The following is a 17,746-nucleotide window of genomic DNA, read 5'->3' as shown; positions in this document are numbered from 1 at the left end:
TAACGGTGCGAGTTCAGAGTTACATATAGAAGTAGCTTAGCATTGGAGAAGTACCTGGAGTAGACTTCCATTACCAAGAATACATTGTGATTTTGCTTTCTGTCCTGCTTCCTTGAGATTTACGCCGAGTTTCGTACTTTGAAATGATTTAAGATTGTGGTCGAGACGCTACTTTCTTTCGCTGTTTGTGATTACTGACATAAGATAACCTCTCTTTTTGTAAGGTGTCCTAACATCCCCCTCTCCGGACACAACAAACCACGAGTAAACGACAAAGTGTTGGACGCCAACACCTCATCACAAACACGGAGGTCAAGGTCTTACTTGCCCTGTAAACGAGGACAGAAGGTGATCTGTGGCAGATCCGGCGACAGAGTACAGTGCGGAGAAGGGACGCGCGTTGCGGATTACACCGTTCAACGCACGTTGACGAACATGGGACTCCCGCAGCGACATCGCCATTTATGATTGCTGAGGGCACGGGAACATCGAGATCGAACAGTGGACAGATGAGTCCCTTTCGCTGTTAGAGCAGTTCGATGGTCACGTGCGGATGCGCCGCCATCCCAGCGGACGGCTGGTCAAAACATGCATTTCATGACGAACGTAGACCGTTAGAGGCAGTATTATGCTGTTGCTGACATTAACCTCGGTTTCCGTGGGACGTGTGATGGTAAGAGAAGGTATGAAGTCGGCTGGTCAGTGCCTGAACACTACTGTGGACCTCCTACGTCCTTGCACGCTTCATCTCTTTCCCGACGGCTTCCAGCAAGATAACTGTACGTGTCAGAAGACCAAAATTGTGCTACAGTGATTTGAGGCGTACGATTGTGAGCTCACTCTGAAGTCTTGGACACCATATTCGCATGATCTGTGTCCAATGGAACACGTCTGGGACGCTATCGGGCGCCAGTTCCGCGTCTACAAACCATTGGCTGTAATTTAACGGAATTGCGTGACCTATGCGTACACATCAAGTGCCACACACCTCCAGAAAACTACCAAGGACTTGTCGAATCCATGCCACGCACAATCGCTTATGTACTGCATTCGAAAGGTGGACCATCACGGTATTAAACAGCTGGTCCTAATGTTTTGACTCATCAGTATGTCATCCAACGCCTCTAGAACAATGTGATATAAATATACTAGAGCCAATGTGATATGTTCTAGCAAAATTTTATGTTTGATTATCTATGTTTGCTGTTGTCTTTTACTTGTAACGGTGCCAAACGGTAAAGAAGCTTTGAGGTATGTTGGTGCTGCAGTTCGATGTACAGTGATGAGCCAAAACATTATGACCACCTGCTTAATAGCTTGTTTTTTCCGTTTTTGGAACGAAATACGTCAGTGATTCTGCGTATCACGGATCCGACCGTTTGTTGGTAGGTCTGTGGAGGTATGTGGCATTAGATGCGCACGCGTAGGTCATATAATTCGCGTAAATAATTGGGACGCCGATTTGAGTACGCGGCGATGGCACCCGATAGCGACCCATATGGGTTCCGCAGCATTAAGACAAGGCCAATTTGGTCGCCCAGACATCAACGTGATGCTCCTCAAACCACTGTAGCAAAGTTCTGGCTCCAAGACACGGACAATAATACCGCTGAAAGATGACATCGCCGTCGGGGAAGACATGAAGTATGAAGGGATGCAGGTGATTCGCAGCTGTCAGCGGGCCTTCGATTACTACCAAAGGTCCCATGCAAGCGCAGGAGAAAGTCTCCCGTAGCATAATACTGCTCCCAACAGCCTGATTCAGTGAAGCGCTAGGCGCTGCGCGTTTCGAGCCGTCTTTCACCTCGATGAAGGAGTTTTCAGAGACGACCATCGACCTAGCGTAGCAAGAATGTGATTCACTGAAAATTCGACACGTTTTCATTGGTCGACGGTCGAATGCCGATGTCCAGTGGACACTCCAATCGTAACTGAAGATGTCGTTGGCTCAATGAGTGATCACGTAGGTGCGGTCTGCTGCTAGGGATACTAACTACAGCTTCCCAATATATTTATTCGTTAATGAAATTTGTCATTAAAAATATATCACTTTTTCAAACCAACAGCTCAATTCATGGAATCAATACTGGAAATAAGAATAATCTTCACAAGGATTTAAAGTCACTTAGTCTTGTACAAAAAGGTGTGCATTATTCAGGAACACACATTTTCAATAACTTGCTAGCAGCCATAAAAAGCTTAACAACCAATGAAATTCAGTTTAAGAGAAGCCTAAAGGATTTATTGGTGGCCAACTCCTCCTACTCCATTGATGAATTTCTTAGTAAAACCAACTGATTTGTATATAACTACAACATAACTTCTGCACAATTTCAGTGCAGTAATGTGTTCACTGAAAATTTGTGTGTGTGTGTGTGTGTGTGTGTGTGTGTGTGTGTGTAAGTATAATCTAACTTCTGCACCATTTCAGTGCAGTAATGTGTTCATTGTAAATAAGTATTACAGTAGTTGTATTACAAATGGTTCAAATGGCTCTGAGCACTATGGGACTCAACTGCTGAGGTCATTAGTCCCCTAGAACTTAGAACTAGTTAAACCTAACTAACCTAAGGACATCACAAACATCCATGCCCGAGGCAGGATTCGAACCTGCGACCGTAGCGGTCTTGCGGTTCCAGACTGCTGCGCCTTTAACCGCACGGCCACTTCGGCCGGCGGTTGTATTACATGTTTATTACCTTATAAATAAATAAAAAACTTTTTTATTTTAAATTCAGTGCATTAGTATTTGTAAAATGACTCTTAGTATCATTAAAAAATGACGATCATTCCAATTGGGACCTGTGGAATGGTACACTAGCTTATTTGTTTTAGTTATAAATATTTGTCATGTATTGTTGTTTTTCTGACATGTTCCACATCCTGGAGGACCTCCTCACTACGGATCAATTGGAATGAAAGTAAATCTAATCTAATCTAAGCTGAGCAAATTCAACAATGTACGATGAACGGTGTGATCCGAAACACTTGTGCATTCACCAGCATTCTGCTCTTTCGGCTGAAATGCCACAGATCACTATGTACCTTCTTTACAGAGCATACAAGCCTCTGAACCCCTCGTTCTGTGAAGAATCGTGGATGTCCAACCATTTACCGCACAGTGGTAGTTTCACTAACCTTCTACCACTTTCCTTAGGTTCTGACGACAGTAGCGCGTGAACATTCGACTAGCTTCGCCGTTTTCGAGGTACTCGTTCACAGGTTTCGAGTAATAATAATCTGCCCTTTGACAAAATCGCTTATCTCAGCAGATTTCCCCGTTCGCAGCCCATATCCTCACTAGGGTGATCTCCCATCCGTCTCTGCTGCGCGTGCACATTTTTTCACAGCGCGTCACGTGGCGGCAACGCCATCAGACGGCATCCAGCCTCGCGCTGGGGAGTGGTCACAATGTTTTGGGTTATCACTGTAAGTATTTAAATGGTTGTCAGTACGTACTGAACTGCGATGTATCGATTTGGTTCCTAGTTTTATAGCATTTGATAACAGGACAACGTAGTCCCAAAACATACTGTCGTAGTAATTTCACATGTTTGACAACTGGTGTGTAACATTCTCACTACCAGTTCATGAGACAGTTGTACGATGACTTTACAACAGATAATGATAAGGAAAAGCGACCTAATTTAATGAGAAGGTAAATTAGCCATAATACTGAGGTACCATCCTACATTTCTTCTTTATACAGGGTTAGCCAGTGAAACAGGCAGATTGGAGATGGCCTTGACAGCTGGAATGTGAGTGGTGGGGGTAATGGTGGCCAGCTCCGTTCTACCTGCATGATCCACCATTTAGTTGCGATGGATCCCTGGACGGATGAACGTCGCGGCTACGCGGTTAAAGCGTATTATATGATTGGTGAGAGTTTGGTGAAAACTCGACGTGCTTTTCGACGCCATTTCAACATACCACGCAACAGGCCTGTTCCCTCGGATAGTGCAATTCGTTTGGGGATAAACAATCTTGAACAAAATGGATCAACGTCTAAAAAACGAGGTGGGAGTGCAAAAACCGTTCGAACCCCTCAAAACATTGCTGCTGTTCAACAAGCAATGCTCAGAAGTTCACGCCGATCTGCCAAACAATATGCTCTACGTCTTGGAATAAGTAACACTTTGGTGAGAAGATTTCTTCATCAAGATTAACATTTTCACCCATACAAAATACAGATTGTGCAATCTCTCAAACCAAGTGACTGTCAGAAACGATTACAGTTTTGTGAGGAAATAGCCAGAAGACTTGAAGGAAATGACGACCAAGTAAACCACTTGTGGATGAGTGATGAGGCGCATATCCACCTCTCTGGTTTTATTAATAAACAAAACTTCAGATACTGGTCGGACGAAAACCCTGGCGCACTTCATGAAACGCCTCTTCATGTTCAAAAAGTGACGGTTTGGTGCGCAATGTTGGCAAGAGGAATCATGGGCCCATTTTTCTTCGAGGATATCAATGGAAGTGCTGTGACTGTTAACTCTGTACGTTACGTTGCAATGATCCAGAACTTTCTTACGCCAGAACTCGCCCGTTTTCCAGTGAATGAGCACACAATGTTCCAACAAGGTGGGGCAACAAGCCACACTGCAAGAGTTGCGATGAATGCTGTGAATGTTTTGTTTCCAGGGGGCGTCATTTCCCAAAACGGGGATATCCTTTGGCCCCTTCGCTCTCCAGATTTGACAATCTGCGACTTTTTTCTATGGGGTTACTTAAAAACATGAGTTTTTCAGAACGATCCACCCAGAACCATCCCAGCCCTAAAACAACGAATTCGGGGCAAAATTGAAGGAATACCAGTGAAAATGCTGCAAAATATCGTGGGAAACTTCCAGGCCTGGCTGCAGCTGTGTATAGATTCCAATGGATGACATTTGGCAGACGTTATATTCAAAAAATTATTTTTTCACTTATTGTACAGTAAATGGCTACCTTTGTACTTTATATTTATAACCATTAAATTAAAAAAAGAAATTTTCTTAAAGAATTAGTTACTTATTTAAATCTTCCCGTTTCACTAGCTAACCCTGTGTTAAAATATATTTATTTCCATGCTGAAGCATTCCATTTCTACAAAACAGAGCAACAATGAACGCTTTTCCAACTTCTTGTTCCTCCAATTTTCCATTTGGTCTTGAGGATGACGATGTACTAGTATCTATGCACGCACATGGCCCAATACACTAATCACCTAGACGCAGTTGAATGGTCATTATCTACTCCTCTTCTTCTTCACTAGCAGCAACCATGTTACCACTCTTTATATTTAAAACTAGCAATCGGCCCTAGCTTCGCAGGTGAGAAACTAGGTAGCCACAGCCGGACCACTTGTGTGGTGTAGTGGTAATAAATTATGCATAAAAACTTTCCCATTCAGTCAGTCGACCAATTAGTGAAAACTGTATCCAAGTCTGTACAGTAGTTCCTTCACATATAGGTAGGTTGAGGGAATTACAAAGGCTGTCCATAAAGTTATGCACCGCATTTTTTTATTGAACCATTCTCCATTGAACATAATGAGAATTACACACACGAATGAGTGATGCTTTATCTACACACCCTATTTTTCCACGTAATCTCCATCCCATTCTACGGTCTTCCTCCAGTGCGAAAGAAGGGCGTGTATGCCCTGTCGGTACCAATCCTTGTCCTGGTGGCGGAGCCAGCGCTTCACTGTGTGAATCATTTCCTCATAGTCCTCAAAATGTCTTCCACAAATGGCATATTTTAATGGGGATTGACAACATCAGCTCGCTGCAACACGTCAGGTGTGACAGCCGTGGATGTTCTGTAAACCGTGGAGCTCCGCCGAACCGCCTTCTGATGACCTCACCCTCCGTGCCCAGCGACTAATTGTACTTCAGTCGACAGCACCTGTTCCATAGACTTTTCACAAGCGTTTGTGGATAATCCCCACAGCTTTTTCTCTGCAATGAGAAATTCAATGGCGGCAAGTTGCCTGTAACGTACATCACTTACAGACGCCATTTTCAAACTGTCCTGCACCTACACTATCTGTCGGAAGTGACTCGGGAGACTTTAAATAATACATACGTAACGTTTCGCATTCCTAGCATTGTTTTCGGATGAGAAAAAAAAAATGCGGTGCATTACTTTCTGGGCAACCCTCGTATATACTCCCAATGAATTACGTCTACCATATAGCTTCCTTTCAAATACATTGCCCCATTTTATGTTGCCTTTAACCACACCCGCTTCCTGATCTTCCATCCGTCCGCAGGAGTGTCCCAAGGACGACCTGCTACCTTCCATCTGCTCAACAATGCCTTCTTTGCCCTTCAATTAAGCCCCCCAGCTTCCCGATGGTCTCCCACACCATCTCAATAAATTCTCCTTTTGTTGCATCCTACGGTATCTCAAACTCCACGCCGACAAAACCCATTTAATAATTACATCCCTTCTGTCTCCCTGACTTCCAATTCACCTTGAGTAATTGCAAACTAACCTGTAATGACATCGATGAGGAATCCTACTGGTTTCGAGGAAATGTAGGATTCGTGCCATTATGATGTCGTATGTAGAAAACTGCCAAAATCACCAATAAGTGCACAAACAGCAATGTACGTTGATGGAACAATAAGTTGTAATTGCAAAGGAGGCAGGTGACAGGACCGTTCAACCTTGCAAGAAAGAACAGTCAATGGTCGAAATGTCGGGAGGAACTTGCCACATACATCCTTGCGATTAAACAAGCGAAACTATCATCCTGAAAGGTATTTTGTGAGGAACCGGAACGTACAGCTACTTGCTCCAGACTTCACAACTTGGAATCTGCTAGAGAATGTGCTGATTTCAAAAACAAATCTAGTGGGTAGTAGTAAGGTCCAAGTCACCAGGCCTGGGTGGCATCTTTCTTGCTCTAATGCAACAAGCACGAGACAATTCATTTAGACTCCTATGCAGGCTATTTAAGGTTAGCCCAGCTGCAAGAATCGTTCTTAATACTTTGAGGACAGTGAGGGTTGTTTTCATATCTAAGGCCATTCAAGTTATGCTCCTTTGTTTTGAAGACACTAGAAAAACTTATTAATGTACACGTTAGAGAAAGAAGGTGTACTATGTATCTTCCTGGATATCGAGGGGACCTTTAGCAATAGGACCTTAGAACCCATGGTTAGAGCCACAGAAGAACATGACACTGAGGCCGCCATATTTAGGTGGGTTAAGACCATGTTGAGTAGAAGAAAGGTAGAAGCCACCATGTTGAATAAAAGAAAATGGTGGTTAACACCACCAGAGGGCGTCCCAACTACTTTGAAATGTAGTACTGAATGGACGCATTGTAGGGCTAAATACTAGAGTCCAGTTTCAGCAAGGATACACAGATGACTCAGTCACCATAATAGTTGGCAAATTTGGTAGTACTGTTAGGACAATGGCACAATGTGCGTTGAAACAGATGCAAGACTGGTGCAGGGAACAGGATCTGAGGGGCAGCCAAAAGAAAATTATTGAAGTACCATTTACGAGGAAGCATATCCAGCACGTACGGCAATCTTAAGCTTTCCGATTGAATTACACCTATGACTGGTGTAGCGAAGTACGCAGGGGTAACACTGGATGCGGAACTTCCATGGACCCTTCACATAAAGAACACATGTTCCAAGGCAAAAGGTACTCTCTGAGCAGTAGAGGAGCCTGTGGAAGAAACTGTGGTCTGAGCCCCAAGGCTATGCACTGGGTATACGCCATTTTAATAAGACCTTCGATTATTTATGGGGCTACAGTGTACCGGAACAAAGTAGAACAGAATGTGGCTGTTAAGGACCTTGCTAAGGCTCAGAGACTAGACTCGTTAGCCATAACAGGCCGATGTTGTTGGATCCTGCCTAGTTGTCTAAGATGGGGTGTCTAGGAAACCTGCTTTCTCGGATCGCTAGACAACATACAGGCAAATCGTATAAAAGAGTTTTATTCGAAATGAATCAATGACAATACTTAACTTTGACAATAACGCAGAAGTATCGCAAGCAAAGGGCAAATAAGAAATCTCTTCAGTATAAGCAATTCCTAAGTCGCTGGTCTTAAAGTGCCTAATCTTGATTCTTCTGTAGAAGTGGGCCGCGACCAGTCAGCGCGGCACTTATGTCCTCTTCGCAGAGAGGCCGCTGACGTAGCGTTGTCGTCCTGGAAAGGCGTCGGTCAGTGTGCAATTGGCTGACGTCTGCCCAGAGTCCTCTCTGCTCTCTTGTTTCCGTCTGGCGTATCAGCGCTTCACTTTATGCCATGACAGATGTAACACAAATCAACTGCTACTGGATATCCTGACATTACACCCATGGGTTAAAATGGAGGCAGCGATAGGGTCATATAGCTATGAATTGGAAATACGCCGGCTGGTGTGGCCGTGCGGTTCTAGGAGCTTCCGTCAGGAACCGCGTGACCGCTACGGTCGCAGGTTCGAATCCTGCCTCAGGCTTGGATGTGTGTGATGTCCTTAGGTTAGTTAGGTTTAAGTAGTTTTAAGTTCTAGGGGACTGATGACCACAGATGTGAAGTCCCATAGTGCTCAGAGCCATTTGAGACATTTGAATTGGAAATACTGTATAGTGAGACGCCCGCTAAACCCGTTAAGCAGAACAGGTAATTAGGGTTGTGGAAAGGGCCAAATAAGGGTGGGGTCAGTTTCACCTTAAAATTGAAATTTACTGTAATTTAATAGCCGAGCGGTCTCAGGCGCTGCAGTCATGGACTGTGCGGCTGGTCCCGACGGAGGTTCGAGTCCTTCCTCGGGCATGGGTGTGTGTGTTTGTCCTTAGGATAATTTAGGCTAAGTAGTGTGTAAGCTTAGGGACCGATGACATTAGCAGTTAAGTCCCACAAGATTTCTCACACATTTGAACATTTTTTATTTCTTTTTTGTAACTTAATAACACCTTTAAACCGAAATGGCATGTAGCCGAACCTTTAGAATTACACAGAATATACACAGCGAGGCTGAGAGCCCAAAGGCAAGGGTGAACAGGCAAACATAAACAAGATGCAATACAAATGGCTGAGGAACTGCAACAAAATTTTCAAGATTTTAAAATAAATTACCATAACTTTCCAAAGCTAGAAGGCTTTATATATATATATATATATATATATATATATATATATATATATATAAAATAAGGACTTAAGTGCCTGAAGGTCCACAATTGGTTTTCCAAAATTCAAAATACACAAAATCCAGTAAAAGTAAGAATTTTTTAAATCATTGGCTATGATAGATTGTAAACAAACAATTAAATACCGGTGAGCTGGATAATAAAGAAAACGGCATTCAGAAGCCTCCAGGGAGGTCAGTCTGCCCTCGTTCACATAGGTGAGACAGGTGGTGATCCCAACTACACTTGATCCGTCGGAACCCAGCCAGGGGACAGCCATGGACCGACCGACAAAACGACTTGCTTGCCACCGATCGGTACATGAAAACTCAAACACAAAAGTTACGAACGTGATTATCCACAATGAAATATGTATTAAGCTGTCAAAACTACACACCATGTTGGACAGCGACAACAGGTGAGGAAATGACACTCCCTGAAATTACGTTAGTGGCCAAGGCAGGTAACCGGAACACTAACGGTCTGTAGGCAGAAAACTCCGCTAGTGCACTTGAATTGTAGTCAACCAATATACACTCCTGGAAATTGAAATAAGAACACCGTGAATTCATTGTCCCAGGAAGGGGAAACTTTATTGACACATTCCTGGGGTCAGATACATCACATGATCACACTGACAGAACCACAGGCACATAGACACAGGCAACAGAGCATGCACAATGTCGGCACTAGTACAGTGTATATCCACCTTTCGCAGCAATGCAGGCTGCTATTCTCCCATGGAGACGATCGTAGAGATGCTCGATGTAGTCCTGTGGAACGGCTTGCCATGCCATTTCCACCTGGCGCCTCAGTTGGACCAGCGTTCGTGCTGGACGTGCAGACCGCGTGAGACGACGCTTCATCCAGTCCCAAACATGCTCAATCGGGGACAGATCCGGAGATCTTGCTGGCCAGGGTAGTTGACTTACACCTTCTAGAGCACGTTGGGTGGCACGGGATACATGCGGACGTGCATTGTCCTGTTGGAACAGCAAGTTCCCTTGCCGGTCTAGGAATGGTAGAACGATGGGTTCGATGACGGTTTGGATGTACCGTGCACTATTCAGTGTCCCCTCGACGATTACCAGTGGTGTACGGCTAGTGTAGGAGATCGCTCCCCACACCATGATGCCGGGTGTTGGCCCTGTGTGCCTCGGTCGTATGCAGTCCTGATTGTGGCGCTCACCTGCACGGCGCCAAACACGCATACGACCATCACTGGCACCAAGGCAGAAGCGACTCTCATTGCTGAAGACGACACGTCTCCATTCGTCCCTCCATTCACGCCTGTCGCGACACCACTGGAGGTGGGCTGCACGATGTTGGGGCGTGAGCGGAAGACGGCCTAACGGTGTGCGGGATCGTAGCCCAGCTTCATGGAGACGGTTGCGAACGGTCCTCGCCGATACCCCAGGAGCAACAGTGTCCCTAATTTGCTGGGAAGTGGCGGTGCGGTCCCCTACGGCACTGCGTAGGATCCTACGGTCTTGGCGTGCATCGGTGCGTCGCTGCGGTCCGGTCCCAGGTCGACGGGCACGTGCACCTTCCGCCGACCACTGGCGACAACATCGATGTACTGTGGAGACCTCACGCCCCACGTGTTGAGCAATTCGGCGGTACATCCACCCGGCCTCCCGCATGCCCACTATACGCCCTCGCTCAAAGTCCGTCAACTGCACATACGGTTCACGTCCACGCTGTCGCGGCATGCTACCAGTGTTAAAGACTGCGATGGAGCTCCGTATGCCACGGCAAACTGGCTGACACTGACGGCGGCGGTGCACAAATGCTGCGCAGCTAGCGCCATTCGACGGCCAACACCGCGGTTCCTGGTGTGTCCGCTGTGCCGTGCGTGTGATCATTGCTTGTACAGCCCTCTCGCAGTGTCCGGAGCAAGTATGGTGGGTCTGACACACCGGTATCAATGTGTTCTTTTTTCCATTTCCAGGAGTGTAGTTAATTGCATCACATGGTAGCTAAATTTCAGCAATAGAAACACTCAGTGCTACTCACGGGAAAACCTCCCCAACAGCAAACCACCGAAACGAACCATACAACATGAATGGACGTGGCTTGGATAGTTGAAACCACTACTCAACTTTGACGTCCTGGGTCGGTGAACCACGAAGCTTGTAGCGATCGGACAGCTCCTCACACGCTCCGACACTGCGCAGGGACCCGCAGAGGACAAATCGGGGGTTGATGCACACCCACACGGCCGACTCATGAACGATCGGCGAGCCAAAACGCGTCGTCTGGTAGGACGACCGACCGACGATCCAGCAAGACCGGGGTCCTGGTCGGCCGAACCATGTAGACGCAGGCCTCACTGCTGCTCAAACCCGACTGCACGAGTGCCGCATTACAACTCCCAGACTGGCAGGTCCGGACTGCGCTCCAGATGCGTTCCAACTGACTGCCAGACCCGGACTCCCGTCCCGAACTCCCTTACGACAGACAACGACCGGGAAGTTATAGCAGTCGAGCAAAGATACTACGAGAGGGGATATATCGATAAGCGCTGCTAAAGCCACTCGTGGTCAGGCAAAGCAGCAACTCAGTGACAGTAGTAATTTAAATTAACGTAGCGAGGTGGAAGTACGTTAAAAACAGGGTGTAAAATACATGATGGCGGAAACATCAGCCACGCACGGCTCATATACCTTTAGGATATCCTGAGTCCCACACCAATACAGGGAAATAACTTCCAGCTGCTTCAGTAATCATTCAGTGTAACAATTGGCATTAGAGAGCAGTGGAAGAACGAACCAAGGCACCGTGCAGAAGACACAGTCTGGTTTACTGATGGATCGAAAACAGACGGAGGCACTGGGACCGGGGTGTAGGGGTAAAGCTTGATAGGGAAGCTGCTCACAGGAAAAGATCCTGGTCTCTTCATTCATTCAGACAGCCAGGCAGCTCTGAAATCTCTGTCAACCCCTTCAACGAAACTAAAGAGCGTTGCAGGACGCCATGAAGCCTTTGTAAGACTAGCGGAAAGCAACAGGGTGAACCTGCTCTTGGTTTCCTGGTCACTCAGAGATCAGTGCCAATGAGCAAGCTGATAGACTGGCTAGGAAGCGTGTGACAACTCCACCTGCTGGACCTGAACCTTTCGAAGCCATCACTAAGGCGATGGTTTAATCAAAACTACGAAACTGGATCAGAAGGCAGCTGCACAATATTGGACTATGATCCAAAAACAAAAACATTATAAGCTAATGATGCCAAAGCCATGTTTTAAGAGAAGTTCTGTAGCCCTGCTTGAACAGGCGACAGACTAAACTCATGGCAGGACTAATTACAGGTCATGAGAACTTTAAGAAAGACATACATACGATGTGTAAAGGAAAAGGACATATTTGTACGCTGTGTGGTGCGGGTAATGAAAACTCAACACACCTAATCCTCCAATGTAGAGCGCTCGAGATCAAAAGACACAGACTATGCGGATCATCAAGTTTTGAAAAAACGATGTCTAATAAAGAACTAGTAAAGGGCCTCCTTTTACTCGTCAAGGGTGCTGGTTGTCTTTACTGCTATCACAAGGAGCGAAACCGCAGAATAAACACTGTTTTGGTGCGGCCAATACTGGATTAGGATCGCTGTTGTTTTTATCTTACCGGTCAAATCATATCAAATCTGGAGCTTGCATCTACTACTTACCTCACAAAAGGCCCTCAGTATTACAAGATTACTGAAACTACTAACAGGTCGCACATAGGGATTACTTCCTCCCCGTATCCTCCACACCACTCGCGCAGAATAGACGTAGCTGGAGTTAAAAGCCTAACAAGTCATAATTAAAACACACACAAGAACCTGTCGTGCACCAGTTTTGAGACAGATGTGGAAATTTCAATCGCTTGAAAAAATTGCTTCTTATGACGTCATACATGAATAAAAATGCCCGCCAAATTACGCACTTTTTTAATTAATATACTCCACGAAAATGTTATAGGTAGTGACCTAATTAACTTTTCTTCGAGATTGAATTAGTCGATCCTGATGGCATGACGGTATGGAGCGTGTCTGAAAACCGAGAAGTCGCGGGGTCGAATCCCAGCTGAGTGACGCAAATTTTCAAACCGCCTTTAATCTTACCTTTACCTCTCATCTGTGCAAAGAGCCGCTAGAAATGAAACGTGGCTCGCGTTCCACATTAAACTGTAGGGCCACTGCCTCCCTTTCGATGAGCAGGATATATTTGGGACACGCAAGTCGTCGAAGTGGAGTTCAGTCGAAGCTTTTGCACTCCCCCATTGCGACACACGCAATTAGTTAATTATAAGTTGATATTTTCAGAGGTTGAGTATACACTCTAAAATTATTTCAAATTCATGATCATTGACATGCTACGTTTTGATCTACGACAGTAACAAAAATATTTTTGCGTAAAGTTTCCAGTGTTACACAAGAGGTCAAAGTTTAAGAGAGAGAATTGCAATCAGAATGACCAGGAACGTCTTAAAAAGTGTAGAAACAGAAATTTTGGTGGTAGTGATACCATATACACGAAGCCACAGAACAGCAGAGTCGTTCAGAGGAAGCTACAATCAAGGTAAAGCAAATACAGTTTGGTAGGAGAAAGAGCGGGTATCAGCATATGAATGAGTCCGTAGAGAAATTCAAATAAGATATATACACTAAAATATGCACAGGGTGTTCCATTTATCTTGTCCGCCCTAAATAACTGTTTGTTCAGATGCCAATCACAAACTTTGTCAAGCAAATGTTCTTTAGCCGTCAGGGGGACATCAATCAGCATGATTGTCTTCGTCGTAGCTTTGTTTTTTACAAAGATATGAATAGCAGTATGACTTTTTCAATAGCACCCTGTATTTTTTATGCGGTACTTCATATCCTGTCCTAAAGACCTATTCAAAAATGTATCACAGCGTACCATTCACTCAAACACAACGTTATTAATTACGTAACACAATATTGATGTTGACGCTCCCAGCGCTTAGTGCAGGTACTCGGGGTGATGGAACACATCCACGTGCTGACGTTGACAGAGGACAGATGTAAACATAAGTAGAATGCACACCCGTCATTCCGTCAACCATCGTCAGTTGAAGTGTTGTGTGAGTAGAATGTACACCAACGAGGAGAAGGTAGAAATGCTACTCGTCTATGGGGAATGTTAAGTTAGCAGAACAGTAATTGCAATACTGTTTTCTTATGTACGGATACATTTAGTACAGTAGTTTAGTCCTTTTAATACTGTTGTGTAGAGCAGGCATGCATTAAAGGCTGTCCTTCCTACAAACTGCATAGACACGACGTTTCTTTTGTTGTTGTTGTTGATGTTGTTGTTGAAGGTAGGCGAAATGCTACGCAGGCAGCGGAACTGTACAGAGGGCGATATCCTGACAAGAACCCACCTTCCCGACGGATGTTTTCTCGCCTTGCTGCGACGTTTCAGGAAACGGGAAGTTTCAACCTACGATAACGCAATCGTCGTAGCACTCGGACAGACGAAGCTGCCGAAGTTACTGTTCTCGCCTCCGTTGCTATGAATCCACATGTGAACACACGGCAGATTGAACACAAGACTGGCATTCCTAAAACCAGTGTACATCGTATTCTTACACATCACCGGTTACATCCTTACCATGTATATCTGCAACAAAAACTGCATGGGAATGATTTCCAGAATCGAGTACAGTTCTGTCAGTGAGCACAGCAGCAAATCCTCGTCAACCCCCTATTTACCGATGAATGTTCCTTCTCAAGCAAAGGACAGGTAAATATAAGGAACATGCATTATTGGTCCAGCGACAACCCACGATGCCTTTTTTTTATTATTATTGAATCTGTGCTACGGGCAGGACTTGAATCCAGGTCTCTTAGATTACTAGGCTGGAGCGATAGCTATTACACCAGTTTTTTTTAATTGCCGAATAGCAGACGCTCTATCCATCTGAGCCATCTTTTTTTTGTTTTTTAGCCGAAATGTGAAAAAAATGAAAATTGTTAGAGGCGAACACATGACTACAGGTTCAGAATGCACAACAATTACCTCTGTTTTTTTATAAATGTGTATACCACGACATAGACAGAATTTTTAATGAAGTGAAAAAAGAAGTAAAATTGGCACCAGGGAGGTTTTTTTATTTTTATTTTATTTTTTATTTATTTTTTATTAACCAGGCAACCATGAAATGCAATATTTTATCAATCTATCAAGCTGCCGATTCCACTTTTTTTTGACACAGGAAACACACCGAAATATACACTCAAATGGCAGTCTATTCATTCAAAAAACTAAGATATTCTCGTTTTTTCCAAAACACTTATTCAAGGCAATCAATTAAAATAAAACAAAAGAAGTCATTTCGACAAAAACAAAAGGGTGAAATCAGAAAAACGTATAGGAAGGAATGGGGCGTCAATTTTAACGTTCCCACACATTCACTCTTCCACCACTTCTACATCGTGGAACATTTAATCCATAGAAGTGTCCACAAAAAAAAAAAAACAATTAAAATGATAGGGGGGTATGGCAACTCATCCAACGCCTTGGCGGTGGCCATATAGTGGGAAAAGGCACACGGATCACCATCACGTAGTGGACATAACGGCCAACAAGCCACATGACGGTATTGTTCTTCGATCAAGCAAAGAAGGTTGAATCGGGAGCACGAGTATCTCCCCCGAGTTAGCCGCCTCCGACGTCCTGAGGAGAAAAGCCAGTTGTCGGCGAAGCCATCTCCAATGGTCATGACCGCTGGATATCAACGGATGAGATAATCTATCAGTTTCATGGCAACGAGTGCAGCGATCCGTTACACTGAGACCGATACGAAAAAGTCGCACGTTGGTAGGTACAGTATCATGAACAACTTGGTACCACGAAGACGCCACTTCCATCGGGAAAATCTGGAGGCTGACGTTAGACCAAACAATCTTCCAGTTCGTTTCTGGCGACAGGGCTTCCACAGAGGGAGGACTATAAGGAACGGGCCAGCGGCTTAACAGAATTTTTAGGGAGAGATTCGCTTGGGAAAGGATATTTACTCCTAAATAACTGACCTCAAGAAAAAATTCCCTGACGTGCCATAATTTATAACTAATCCTACCAATATCTACTGGAGGTGTTAAACTCGCAGGTCGGATACAGTCATAAGGGCGAGCTGTAAGTGACTGGGGTGCACGTTGACGCTTTAACGCGGCGCGACGGATGAATAAGGCCTTAACCCGAATGTCAGGGAGGCCCAAACCTCCCTGCAAACGGGGCCGCGAGATGACCGCACAACGCACGCGAAATACAGAGTGGCTCCAGATAAACCTGCCAGTTAAACTGTGCAACTTGCGGGACATCATCGCAGGAAGTGGAAAGATTTGTGCAATAAAATAAGCCTTACTTAACACATACGTTTCCATGGCCCAAACCTTAGGAAGAAGTGAGAGGGAGCGACGCTCGTGTTCAATGATTGCTCCCTGAATCTTATCCGTGACAGACTTCCAGTTTATCGTAGCCATCTTTAGCGGACACCTGTCAATTATAAATCCCAACGATCGATATCGGGTGACCTTCGAAGCCCATGGAATTTCAACAGCGCCAAATCCTCGGAAACTCAGTAAACGACATTTCTGGTCATTGACCCGCGCTCCCGTAAGACGACAAAAGACATCCAAAACTTCCTTCAGCAGTGGTAGATCATCATGGATACGGAGAAGAACCATAACGTCATCAGCATATGCACGAACGGTAAACCTTTCTCCCAGCAGCGACCAGCCACTCAAACGAGCAGCTATAGTTCGCAATAATGGTTTCAGAAACAGCACGTAGAGCGACATAGGTAATGGACTCCCTTGAAGGACGCCCTGACACACCGCGATGGGGGAAGTAAGACGGCCATTTACGTCAATGGACGCCCGAATAACAGTGATTAGAGAGCTAAACAGCCGTCGTGCAGCATCGTTAAAACTCACTGGGGCCAGGTGATTTGTGGGAGGGAGAACGAGCCACAATATCAAGTATATCATCGCGATGGAATACAGAGAAAAACTCTTCCAGGAGAGCTGGTGTAACAACACGGTCAAGGAGGGAGGTGAAATCAACAGACGGTGGACCGACTGAATCCACTTCAGCATAAAGCTCGAAATAGTACTGGTAAAGTTCACGCATGATATCAGATTGGGAGGACCACTCACGCCCATCTAGAGAACGAATGGTAGAAAGACACGTTCTTTGAGATCGCTTTTGAAGCCGGAGAAGATGACAGAGAGAGTTCAACCCATCCTGTACGATTGAACGAGGCTGGGAACGCAGTCGGACCCCATCCATTTGCCTCCATTTGAGTTGGACAAGTGTTGCCTTCACACGGTGAACGTCGGCGACCCTCAAGGGGGCATCACGAGCATTATTGTAAAGATCGCGAAGGACTGCTTGATAAAATTCCCTAGTGCGCCTTATTTCAGCCGCCTTTTCAGCGCTAAAATGCTTGAGTGTATTTCGAATCCGGTGTTTAGCAAAGGTAACCCACCATTCGAGAAGTGAGGAATAACGCGTGTGGGACTGGGTTGTCTGCCGCCATGCGTCTGCGATGATGCCTTCCAGAGAGGGGTCCGTGAGATGTAGAGTGTTCAGCTTCCATAAAGGG

This window comes from Schistocerca cancellata, chromosome 1 (genome assembly GCF_023864275.1).
Source record: "Schistocerca cancellata isolate TAMUIC-IGC-003103 chromosome 1, iqSchCanc2.1, whole genome shotgun sequence".
NCBI classification, from domain to species: domain Eukaryota; kingdom Metazoa; phylum Arthropoda; class Insecta; order Orthoptera; family Acrididae; genus Schistocerca; species Schistocerca cancellata.
Note: the sequence above shows the minus strand (reverse complement) of the source record.